Source organism: Lepidochelys kempii, chromosome 11 (genome assembly GCF_965140265.1).
Source record: "Lepidochelys kempii isolate rLepKem1 chromosome 11, rLepKem1.hap2, whole genome shotgun sequence".
NCBI classification, from domain to species: domain Eukaryota; kingdom Metazoa; phylum Chordata; order Testudines; family Cheloniidae; genus Lepidochelys; species Lepidochelys kempii.
In genome coordinates, this window is record NC_133266.1 from 46,573,034 (window position 1) to 46,586,950 (window position 13,917).

Genomic DNA, 13,917 nt, shown 5'->3' on the forward strand with positions numbered 1-13,917 from the left:
ATAAATTACTTGATCATAAGCTAATACATTTATAACATGTTAATACCTTGTACGATGCTAACACTGTTCATGAAATAAAGTGAATACTTCCCAGCTCAATATATTCTTATCTGAATCTCTGTCATATTTCTGTTTTCATGGGGGCATGCTAATTAAGGGGATTTCTACGGTAGTAACAACTAGATAGGGTGTAATATGCTGATGCTAAAGCCACATGTATTTAATGTGCCAGACTGGCTATAGAATCACATCCAAATAGATTTGCACAGTATCATTATACTGTGTAGAAGGAACTGCATATGATGAGAATATGATCTGACAGAACCTGACAGTCTGTATTAATATGATCATGCTCTTAAGCAAGAATGCGGGTGTTTGCTTGGAACAGTTTTTTCAAAACATTGCATCAAGGCCCATTTCTTGGGACCTAATATGAAGCTCATTGAAGTCAATGGCAAAATTTCCTTTGTCTTCACTGGGCTTTGGATCACTCCTTGAGATGGCAGGTGCACAGGCAGAGCTGTGTGGAAGCCCAGGACTGGAGGATATCTGGGGTATTTCAGAGTAGAACTGAGATTCAAGGGAAGAATTATGTATATGAAGCTTGCAAAGGCCTGATCTTACTGTGCCTACTTCTATTCAGTGAACTCAATCTCTTGTTTCACATCAGCCAAATTTGTCCCATATTAGGAAGACAGTAATAATAAATCATTCACATTTATATCACACTTGTCATCTTCAAAGCATGTTCCAGACATTCACTAATTAATACTCACAACACTCCTGTGAGTTAAGGATTTTTATCCCAGTTTTACAGGTTTCATTATGGATTCACAATCCACAAAAACACCCTCACCAAAACTGTACAAGTGTTTACTGTCCACCAGTACAACTGTGAAATAAACATCGGGTGTCTTAGGAACAATCCCGTCCCGGTAATTCTTGAATTCTTTAAAAAATACATACTTACCTACTGCAAACTAATGAATTAAATAAGGCATACAATAACACTATGAAAGTCTTCAGCATTGTAGTAAACATAAAATACAATGAAATACATGAATTTTAAAGCAAAAAAGTATAATTCTTTAATATTTTATTTAGGTTATACAAAATGTTCATAGTGTTTTCGGCAATCAACATGATCTCGTCCGCGAATCTGAGGTGGTTTAACTGCTCTCCATTGACGCTGATTCCACCCTTCCAGTTCATCCGCCTCATTACCATTTTGAGGTAGGCTGTGAAGAGTTTCAGTGAAACCATGTCTCCTTGCTTCACACCTTTTTTGACCGGGATGTGAAGGGGAGTGTTGAACAGAGTCATGTCCATAGTGCAGTCAGAGTTTGCTGCCGGCAATATTGTATGGCAGCAAAACATGGGCGCTGATTAAGATAGAGGAGCAACAACTTTCTGTCACAGAGAGGGCAATGGGAAGAAGAATTCTGGGGATTTCAATCCATGACTGAGTCCTCAGTGAAGTGATCAGAAAGCAAAGTGGAGTGCAGGACGTTATAGTTGAAAGCAGGTACAGTAAAATCTGATGGGCTGGTCATATAGTTAGGCTCACTGACAATCAATGGACTGCAGCTGTCACCAAGTGGTACCCACGGGGACTGAAACAACCACTCAGCTGACTCCAAAGAGATGGGAAAATTTTATTGTGAAAAGGCATGGCGACACATGGAGAAGGAAGGCCAGGATAAGAGAAGAGAAGGTGTGTTGTGATTGGTGCAATCTATCTGAGGGCTGACGGACCAATCGATCAAAGTGATCAAGGTGATTAAAAATTTTTGTTTTACCTGTTAACTATTGCTATGGTATCAAAAGTATCTATTAAGTCATTGATATTTGTCCAATGAGTGCTTGAAGCATAAATGCAGTGGTCCTCAGAAACACTAAAGGAGCCATATTTCTCAAAGGAGCTAAAAGAACATAGGAAATGTTGCTTGTAATGTCTTTTATACCTCATTTTATGTTCATTTTGTGCAAAAGGAATCTGCTGATGTGAAAAAAAGGAAATGTTAATGAATTCTTCGGCTGCCTCAAAACATTTGCCACTTACAAAAGTACAAAATTTCCAAATCTTTCAGGTTAACAACTCGAGATGTGAGGAACAAGAGATACGGTAGAATTAGCACAGAGAACTATAACTGCAGGGAAGTGCCAGGAATTTCCAGCTATGCTGATTTATACCAGCCAAAGACTTGGAGTGTATTCTCTCTGTGGTTTATATACCTTCTCCAGTTCTCCCAGTCTTTCAAGGGAGCAGTTACGCATTTTCCAAATATAAAAGAATAGGTTGAGAAACTAGTTAATGCAAAGTCAGCTTTGCACAGCATCCTCATTCTTAGTACTTCAGTCTAGCCATGAATTAAAAAAGAAAAACACAATGAAAATTTTGTTGCTGTTGTTTACTATGTGTTTCTGAAGTGCTAAGGGGACGAGCTTAAGCTCTTCAAAAAATTTTGTCCTAGAAAAGCAAAATTATTGTTCCTTGATGGGAAAACTATTAAATTCAATACTTTAAGCATAAATGACCCTGGCAATAAAAGAGAAAAAAAAAGCAATAATTGGGAAGCTTGTTTGATGAAAATGTGTTTCCTTTACATTGTATTTCTAGAGGCAGTTCATGAACTATTCATGTTAATGGCTATTTTGCATGTATGACCTTAACATAAAACTACCAACTGATATTTTATCAACTAAAACAATAGCTGTATTGACTTTCTACTCCTAAGGTGTGTCTACACTTAAGCAGCATGTGGAGTACAGACATTGCATCCAGGTATTGAAGTTAGACTGATTGGTCTATAATTCCGCTTTGTTCCCCTTTCTAAAGGTAGATATTATGTTTGCACTCGTGTCCTCTGGGAACTCAATCATCCTCCTTGAGTTCTCAAAAATGATCACTAACAGTTCAAAGATTGCTCAGCTAATTCCTTAAGTACCCTAGAGTGACTTTCATAGACCCTGCCAACTTGAATACATCTAACGTATGCAACTTGTTCTTTCCCTATTTTGGCTTGTCTTGGCTTGTCCCTATTGTGTTTCTTCCTCCATGTTGTTAATATTGTGTTAAACATATGGTCACAGTTTACCTTTTTAGTGAAGTCTGAAGCAAAATAGGCATTAAACACCTTAGCCTTCTTGATATCTTCGGTTATTAGCTCTCCTTTCCTGCAAAGTAGAGGACCCATGCTTTCCTTTGTCTTCCTCTTGCTCCTAATGTACTTATAAAACCTCTTCTTATTGCCTTTTATGTCTCTTGCTAGTTATAACTCATCTACCTAAAGAGGTAGAAGATTAAAACATGTGGAGACAAATATATCCTCTTGATGCACACCAAAGCTAATTAAAAATAAATTCTAATTTGCTGTGTTATCTAGACTGTAGACCAATTCATGCAGATGTTTGTAAAATGCGAAAAATCTATTCTCTGTGGGAAGATCCATATTTTGCCAACTGTGGGAAAACTATTGTCCAAGTGCATTGTAAGCTAAATTACTTAAATAGTGACACCTTCATTGTTGAGGTACAATTTGCAAATTCCAGGTATAATCAAGGCCCTCTGAGAATTGCCTCTTTTACATTATAGTGATACAATGTCAAATCATGAATAGGAAGCTTAATAAATCCCTTTGTTTATACATTATATTAGACATTATATCAACGTTAGCTTATTAGCTTTTCTTTTAAAATAACAGTGTAAGCATTAATTTTGCAGTCTGATAATACTTCTGTGTAGAGAAAAATATTTTCTTCTAACATTTAAGTTTTTAAAGGAATTTGTTTTCACTGTATTCTGTTTGTTTTTTGTGTTTGTTTTCTGCAAATATTTTAGTAAATGCATTTACTGATAGTAATGTTTATGTAAGCAATTACTTTTACGCAAATATTGTTGAATATTCAGTGAATGCAAATTTTAAATTTGTATTCAGACGTATTCATACCGGAAACCTGATCCTAAGAATTAAATTCATCCTATCGGTGAACATGAACATATCGTATGATCTGTGTGTCCGGTCAAAGCAACTCAATTTTGAAATTTGAACACCTGCAATGAATTTTATGAATAATTTCAAATACAGAATTAATTTAAAAATAAACATTCTGTTTGCAAGCAACTCACTAACAGAAAAAGAGTTATTAGACACTGAATTAATTGTTCTCCCAGCTCTACTCCTATATCACTCTGTACCCGATGATATCTGGCTTTTTTCCTCAGTGGCAATGCTAATTTATTGATTATTGTTAGATTTTACCAACAGCTCACAAGGATAATCATCACTGCTAGCCATTTATAACACGCAGGAGGAATTCCAGGCCTATTGACATCATTAACAAAACTGCCATTTATTTCAGTGGGGCCAGGATGTCACAGTTAGTATCTTGCAGCATCTTTCGAACTGTATATTTTGGCTTGGGTAGCTCCAATCCCAAATGGGAAAAGAAAGACCCTTGGAAGATAAGTTTGGCATACAGAAGAAAAACCTCTATAACCACTAAATTGGCCCGCCTAATGGATAACAAACATGATTTTACTCTCCCACTCTGCTGTATTAAAATAAACAACACAAAGAATTTATCTGCTGCCAAAAGTTATGAATATTTCAGAACCCTCAAGTTATTTATCAGCAAATACCTTTCTTCTTTGCTTTATATTAAGGATAAGATCTGAATATGTGAGATCATGATAGCAAGTGCTGTGATGTATAAAAAGGAAGAAGAACTGTTGGGGGTCAACATTGTTAGGTTGCAAGGCCTCATTGCTAGGTTCAGAATGAGGTCTGGAGGCAACGCACTACCAGAAAGGGGCTCCAAGTTTGAGACACTGCTCTTGGTCCTTTTCTTCTGGGTAGAGAGTTTCTGAGAGGGCTGCAAAGGCAGAATATTCAACCTCTGGGGAAAGGGAGTGCCTTGTGTTTGTCATTTTGCCAACTCAGGAACAGCAATGATAGATTTTAGATGGAGTCATATCCAGGCTTCCCTAATTCTAAGGAACTCTGGCCAGAGTTTAGACTGATGGTGTTAAATACAGAGTAAGAATAGGAGTAGGGGATTCTTCGGGCTGCAGGTGGTTCAGAGAACACTTGGCAGGTTAGAAAAGAATAAATAATAAAAATCATTTTTGCACATAGGTACAAGACAATTCTGAGTACATCTCCCTAGATAAGTAACTACAGTGTGAATGACTCTCCAACTTCAAAAAACATGTCTAAAGGCAGACTCACTAATTGATCTCTTCTTTGTCAATTTCTATTAATGGATAGTTCCTATTTTTTTTATTATATTAACAATTGTTGAAACCTCTAAACAGTAACATAAAGTTGTAGTTTTATGATTTGTTGCTCCATTTCCTGATAGACCTTCTATCTCCCATACTCAAGCAATGCTTCTTTTGCCATTAGCACCAACAGATAATTATGTCTGCTATCTTGCAATATATGTAACGTAGTTCAAACTAGACTTAGATGAAAAGAACGATGTTAGAAGTTTAAAAATGTGTCTGAAGTTTATAATAAGCCTTTCCTCATAGTTGCCTAACACTAATGAGCCAATAAGGAGGATCAAAAGCTAGAGAGCACAATTCTCTGAGGCTACCAGGTCCTTTCACCTGACACTTGACAACTTACTCTAAAGGAACATAACTGGTCACTTTGATCATTGGTTAGTTGATCACTTTTCCCTCAAGTACCTACTCAGAATAGCAAATCTTACTTTCTATTTTTGTGACTGTTGAAGGAGTTCTTGTCTGCCACTGCAGTTTTTAGTCTTTACTGTAATATGCATATTGATTTTAATGGGACTACTCATGTTGTTAAATTTAGACATGTGTTTAATTATCCGAGTGAACCGGAGTCTCAATAGCTTAGAAAATCTTAGCCTTAGTATGCACTTCATATCCCAGGGATCTTTGGTGAAATACTGGCCCCACTGAAGTTGATGGGAGTTTTGCCACTGACTTTAATGAGACCAGGATTTCACCCCCTGCATTTCTCTCTTTCTTTCATGATTTAATCTAACAGAAGTTTGCTGTCAATTTAAAACAAAAAATGTTTTTTATAATTTTTTGTTAAAAAAATAAAAGGAATAATAAGTTAACATTGAGAAGAAACAGGATTTTGGCTGAAGGCAACCTTGGAACAGCTCTGATCTGGCAATGCTAGCTGCATTATGGCTTTTCCCCTCCATGCTGTTCTTCTTATCAAGTACTTATTTACAGCTCAGTAAAAATATCAGCTGTGGACATTATGAGCAGAATGTGAACGAGCAATTTTTTCGTATAACATGATTCATTTGGTATAGAATAAAAATATACACATTTGCCCAATCTTTGCTTCCACCTGCCACATGTCCCCATACAACTAATATACAGACCATCTATTACATTTTTATGATCTTTTTTAAGAGGTCGGAAGATATGAATAGTTCTGGAAGGTGGTAATGGAAAATGGAGTTTTTCACACTGGTTTGGAAGCAGTCTAGGTCATTAGTGACTAAAACTTATCATCTGACATCTACTCAGTGGTCTAGATGAAATAATGTGGTAGTCTCTTAGTTAAGCTCCTTTTGAATAAGTTTCAGAGTGGTAGCCATGTTAGTCTGTATCAGCAAAAACAATGAGGAATCCTTGTGGCACCTTAGAGACTAACAAATTTATTTGGGCATAAGCTTTCGTGGGCTAAAACCCACTTCATCAGATGCATGGAGTGGAACATACAGTAGGGAGGTATAAATACACAGCATATGAAAATTGGGAGTTACCTTTCCAAGTGCGGGGTCAGTGCTAACAAGCCAATTCAATTAAGGTGGACGTGGGCTATTCTCAACAGTTAACAAGAAGGGATAGAAATCACTTTTGTAGTGTTAATGAGGCCAATGTAAACAAGGTGGCCCATTTCAAACAGTTGACAAGACGGTGCGAGTATCAGCAGGGGAAATTAGTTTGTGTAGTGACCCATCCACTCCCAGTCTTTATTCAGGCCTAATTTGATGGTGTCCATATCACATCATGTGCCAGCAATGCCCCTCTGCCATGTACATTGGCCAAACCAGACAGTCTCTACACAAAAGAATAAATGGACAGAAATCTGACATCAGGAATTATAACATTCAAAAACCAGTAGGAGAACACTTCAATCTCCCTGGTCACTCTATAACAGACTTAAAAGTGGCAATTCTTCAACAAAAAAACTTCAAAAACAGACTCCAATGAGAAACTGCAGAACTGGACTTAATTTGCAAACTGGACACCATCAAATTAGGCCTGAATAAAGGCTGGAAGTGGATGGGTCGTTACAAAACTTAATTTCCCCATACTAATTTCCCCCTACTGTTACTCACACCTTCTTGTCAACTGTTTGAAATGGGCCACCCTTATTACCACTACAAAAATGATTTTTCCTCCCTTGGTATTCTACTGTTGAGAATAGCCCACTTCCACTGTAATTGAATTGTCTTGTTAGCACTGACCCCCCCACTTGGTAAGGCAACTCCCCATCTTTTCATGTACTGTGTATATATATACCTGCTATAGTATTTTCCAATCCATGCATCTGATGAAGTGGGTTTTAGCCCACGAAAGCTTATGCCCAAATAAATTTGTTAGTCTCTAAGGTGCCACAAGGACTCCTCGTTGTTTTTGTGAATAGGTAACTCCATTGCAAAAACTATTATAGCAGTTGGAACCACTACAGCGGTCTTTGCAAAGATGCTAAGGACAGCGAAGGCATGGGTGAGGGACTACCTCCCATAGCAGAAGGTGGGTCCCATACATCAAGAGTTCAGCAGAGCAGTGTGGGGAAGGTTGACTGTGATGAATTAGTTCAGTGTATAAATAACAAACACTTCAGTAAATGTAGCACTCATGGATCTATGTAAAAAATACAAATCACTTCTAAATTAGATAGTTCAAATCCATGTAAAAATACCACGTATAGCTCTCTATCATCTAGATCAATAGTTCTCTCTGAAAAAAGAGAAAATAAACCTTTTCTTGATACTTGACGATAATGATAAATACCAAGAATTATTCTGTGACTAATTAGTATAACATCATGAACATTTATCCTCTTTATATATATATATATATATATATATAAAATAAAAATTGCTAGACATTTTCTGAACTCTTTGGAGGATAAGAAGATGGGATGCAGAATCAACACCCTGTCAGTAGCCATATTTGTTGTCAACCACTGAACAAGAAAACCAGTAACTAATCACTTTTGCACTCTAAACGCAGAGGCTACTGAAGTAAGAGAGAACCTTTAACTAGATTTGGACAACAATAGCATATCCATATCTCCAGACATTAACTTCTAGATCTTGAATCATAAGTTTACTGAAGCTGGGACAAAAAATATGCAAAAGTATCAAGCCAGGACAGTGAACATATATTACACAAAATGGAGTCTATAAACTGTAAAAACTTAATTTTAAACAAAACCACTATAATCTGAGAAGGTAGTATGTTTAGTAACTAACTGCCCATTATAATTTTTGCTGTTAGTGGTAAACCATATGTTATTTTTCAAACAATTTATGGTTTTGCAATAGCTTTCCCAGGGGAAAAAAGGGGCATCCGTTATACAAGTACGGTGCACTCTGATTTAGGCTCAGATAAACTATTCTTTTGTAATGTAAGAAACAGTTGGGAGAGAAATATAAGAAATGTTGGGAGAGCCAGATTCCATCTTTTTAAACCTTCAGTCTTCTAGAAATTATAGTGGTAAGTTACCAAAGTTACTATCATTCTAAAAAAGGAAAAGTATAATCATCACCCAAATTATAAAGTTAATCAATTTAATGTATGCCCCATGTAAACAGCAGTGAAGTCTTATTAGCACATGTGTTCCCTAGCTATGAATTTATAGTTATTTTAGCTATTGGCATGGCTGAACATATGACATATATCTTATCTCAGTGTCTTCATGCCAAATAACAGAATTTATCAGCAACCAACTAATTTCAAATTATGTGACAATTATAATTTATGCAATCACTTGTCACAATGAATATTCTGACATGTTAGTACATTTGTTGCTGCAAGCAGAGAGCATGGCTACGTAAGATAGCATACTTTGTATTATTATTATTTCTTAACTGTACATCATTAGATATTCATTATACACTGGGCCAAGACAAATGTTTGTTATTTGTAAAGAGAATTTTTTCCCCAGTAAGGCCCAAATCATGGCCAGACACATGAGGCAGTGCAGTGGAGGCGGAATGGGGTAAAGGGTTGTGCAAATCCTCTCGACTTCCTGGCTACTAGGCCTAAATAAAAGCTGGTCAGAACTGCTACTCCGGTGCACAAGGGAGTAAACAAGGGCTGCTACTGATATGTAGGAGCAACTTGAGCAAAAAGGGGCAGGGAAGGTGGGGAGTAGGTACAGACTCCACAGGTGTGGTCCATTTTAGTGGTCATAGAATCATAAGATTGTAAGCATCTTTCACCCAATCTGAACAGAGTGAACAAAAATCTTCCCAAAAAGCCAAACAAACCATTTCCAAAAGGCTTTAGGCATATCCACCATTTAGCATCAATAATAAATGGGACTACTATACTTGTGTGAATATGTACTTCGCAACATGAGTAACTGTTTCACAATTGGGCCTGTGGGGATCCTTTAAGATGAAGGACGTTATATCAGAATAAGAGAGGATCAGTCTTTCTTAAACATTATTTATCTTTTGTATTTATAGAACATAATATAATGCTACAAAGCTCAGTTTTTAACACAAATCAACTTATAATACTCTGGAATTGCAAATATTTTGTTCTACCCACTAATTCACATAGTTTTTCAATATTTTGGGAATAAATATTTGTGATACACTTATTTTTAAAGATTTTTTTAACTAATCATATTTTGGAGTGGTCCTTTCTCCTGGTTTCTGTTGCTCACAACAACATGAGTACATTGGCTGGAGACGCTATGTCTGTTTCGTTCTAATAGTCTTTCCTGATGAGCCAGCACTTTCAGCTTTTAATTGCACACTTTTAATTCCCTTCAATATTATTCCCTGATATTACATGCTGATTGGCTGCCAATGTAGCATCAATTCTGGCCTAAGCAGATAAGGGAATTCCAGTAGCAGCATCAAAGCGAGGCTGGTAGAAAGATATCAAAAATATAATTGAGTGCACGCAGGTAGATTTTGCATAAATACACAAATAGCTACAACAGGCAGATTAGCAGGTTTTTTGCCTTCCTCTGCCTCATGAGGTCAGTTGCAGGTTTAAACTATTGTACATGGTGCATTCTCTGTAGCTTAAAGTCATTAAACCATGATTTGAAGACTTCAGTAACTCAGCCAGGTTATGGGTCTATTACAGGAGTGGGTGGTGAAGTTTGTGGCCTGTAATATCCAGGAAATCAGATTAGATTATCATGATGGTCCCGTTTGACCTTAAAGTCTATGAGTTAATTCTCTAGGAATTAAGTGACAAATGTTGTTAGATCAACAATCAATAATACCATTCATTTTGTGCTTCTCTTAATTAAATGCTCACTAGGTGACACTCTTATCTGATAAATTCCCCAAGCTTTAAGATTAATTCATGGCACTAGTCTTGCTGAGAACACTTTTAAGTGAGCTGATTTCAACCCCTAGATACTGAGTTGGTCATAGGTCATCTTTGCCTGTCCTTCCAAAGAGTTTAAAACAAATATTAACCTACGAAATACAATAATCTATGAAGCATGATTTATATTTTACGTTAAATTTCACTTGAGAATATTAGTCTTTGTTTGAACGAGGAGTTGAATGTTTTCATGTTCAGGTGTGCTTGTAGGAAAGCAGAAGTTAACTACAAGCAGAGCTGATACACTATTTAAAGAAAATACTCGAACACTTTCATAATGTTCCAATTACAGTCTGCTATTGTTTGTTCATTTATTTATAATGCATTATTTGTGAGTATTTGGAGAACCATGAAATGTTAATACATACAGAAAGTTTAATGGATTTTGCATGAATTTGTCCAAAAACACTTAACGGATGTGGATTATGCACTATTTGTCATTTGTTATTCTCTAATTTTAGAAATTTGCAGACATCCAGTCAGAAGCAGAAACAGTACAATGTGACTCAGGTGACTAACACCACAACACAACACAACCATCAAGAAGGAATAAACAATTGTCCGAGGGAGCAGTTACAAATGATCCACAGGCTAAAGATTTTTCATCAAATACGTTGCCAGAAATTAGGTTTGGTTCATGAACAATTTATGAAGAAAAAGGGGGGCTAAATGCACAGTAAATATTATTCTGAGTTAATAATATGACCAGCTTCTAACTGCAGCTATTATATTCAGCTTGCTGGGGGTGGGGAAGGGAGAAGGTGCTTAGCATACTCTCTTGGGAGTCAATCTGACAAGGGGCTCCTTACCCTCTCATTCTGATTTAATGATGCTAGAGTCTCATAGGAGAGGTGAGTGGTGTGCAATGGACCTTGCCAAAACCTTGAAGACTCCAGTAATGAAGTTTAGAGTTTATAGTAGGTCATTGCACAATATGAAAGCAGTTGTGGCAGATACGTTTGGCTGAAGCCATGGAGAAAGGGATTCTACTATCAGAAATGAAAGGTGCAAAAAAGAACACAAATACTAATAAAAGGGCAAAATTAGCTCATCCTGTGGGTTACCCTATTAATATTAAATTATTTGACATTAGTTTCACATTTCAAATTACAAACCATGAAATCAGTTGGAAGATCTAAAAGATTTTCCCAGGCAAGGAATTTCCCTGCTTGCAAGTTTTAAATAGCTTTAGATGATTGCTTTCATCTGTCTTTCTTTTCCTGATACTATCATAGCCATCATAGCTATTTCCAATAACCTCTTAAAGAGCAAGTCAAACACTAAGAGTTTTTTAAAATCTAATGCTGGACTCTAGCTATCATTGTTTGGAAGGAAGTGCTGCTTAAGCTGTGAGCTATACTTAGTACTGTGGGCCAATTTTCTCATGTCTTTTAGAGTTGCAAAGAACCACCTGCCTGAACTTGACAGGAAGCCAGAAAACAACTGTTTGATTTACACCCACCACTTCCATACGAGCTGTGGGAATGTAAGCTTAACTAGTATTTTCTTATACAAAAGATCCTGAGAACCACGATTTTTCAAAAGATACCACTCGGAAAGAACTATTAAATACACTTTCTGCCCCCAACATTCTAAACATATGACAAGGATATAATGGCCTTAAGGAAGTGCTTGTTTTTTTCCTCATAATACTTATGACATGTTAATATTTGGTTTAGACAAGAAGTAATGTAATGTATTATTTAATAGCTGGGTTCTAATCACTTAAGGCCTGATCCAACCCCTGTTGGCGTATATGGCAAGTCTTCAGATCCTGGATTGGACCATTAGATAGCTAAGTACAATCAAAGGCATTTAAATCATCCATCTCTAAAAGAATTTGCATGTGACTTCTTTACGTGTATTAGCTAATAAATGATGTCATACCTCTGTTTTATAGATACTTATGGAAATGTATGGGCTAATTTATGGAGAATTATTGAGTAGTATCAAGAAAACTGTAAATTATTCCCTTTGAAGAAGAAATACAGCAACAATAAGATAAAGACCCTAGAAATGAGAGAGAAAAATAACATGGTAACTCAATGTCACCAATGAAATATTATGTTAGAAACATACTTATATAGTGCCTTTCATTCTTAAAGAACCCAAGTACTTAAAATATGAATCAGATTAATACACAAACCAGTGCAACACTTACTCCTGGGGAAATTCTGCACCACTGCATGCGCGCATAATTAATGAGTCACACATATTTTTAATTTTTTGCACAGAAAAAAGCTTCTGCTGAAAAGTTGTTATAGTTCTGCCTTTTGCCCACCAGAGGGCTCTGTGGCGCTAGACTACAGCAGCCACTACCAACCAGCTAGGGAAGAGAAAAAGCCTGCCTTCTTCACAGGGCCTGTTGGACCAGGTAAGAGACGGGGCTATAGGGAGACAGACAGCGTGGGTATGGGCAGGGCGGAGGGTCAGACAGGGGCTCCAAGTTTACACCCAGGCTCCTTCTGAGCAACTATTTCCCTCTCCCTCAGCTCCACCATTACTCCGACTCCCCAGAGCCTTTGCACTGTTTCGGGGGGTGGGGGGGTTTGTGGGAAATATGGTTCTGTATTCTAGTTTAAATGAATTATTACTTAGAGTTCTGTATTAATATGCCTAGTAAGAAATCTATTTGTCAAAAAACATTTTATGAATCTTTTTTTTGTTTGTTTGTATTATTACAGGCATACTTGCTGACAGGTATTTTGAAATAAATGACCAAAAATAATTGAAACTGGTGTGATTATATTGTGTTATTTTGACAAATAAAATATGCAGAATTTTAAAATATTGTGTGCAGCATTTTAATATTTTGTTGCAGAATTTTTAATTTAGAAGTAAACACTCATGAGACACAATTCCCCCGATCTTTGCAGTGTTCATAGGGAGCCTATATGTTGCACAATCCACAGCACAATTCCTCCTCTTCACTCAGCCTGCTCAATGGCTAGGGCAGAAGAGACCTTTTGGAATTGTTTGTAGCCCATTGATATTAGGTGGAATCAGTGCCTAGTTCAGCAGTGATTCAGCAGGAAGAATCACCAATACCACTTGCTACTGCAGAACCTGAGTTTTCTTTGGAAGTCTCCCATTCAGATATTGGCCGAGTATGAGCCTCTTTGTGATCTTGGACTACAGGCCAAGAAGGTTTGCTTAAAAACTGGGACTTCCACTTTAGGAATTCCAGGAAACTTCCTGACACAGAGGAAGTTGGGTGTTGGTAGATATACCCATGACGCTCCTAAAACAGAACTTTATTTGAGCACTCTGAAGCCTTAAGACTCATCCTGCTTTACTGTCACATTTCCAAACAATTCACTATGTGT

General features: G+C 36.9%; 1 long non-coding RNA gene across 1 annotated transcript; it reads left to right on the top strand.

The window, feature by feature from the left end:
- Nucleotides 1-1,110: 1,110 nt before the first annotated feature.
- Nucleotides 1,111-12,957, top strand: LOC140895311 (uncharacterized). Its single transcript, XR_012154165.1, has 3 exons — nt 1,111-1,233; nt 11,987-12,077; nt 12,826-12,957. It is a non-coding gene; the product is annotated as an uncharacterized lncRNA (long non-coding RNA).
- Nucleotides 12,958-13,917: the final 960 nt, after the last annotated feature.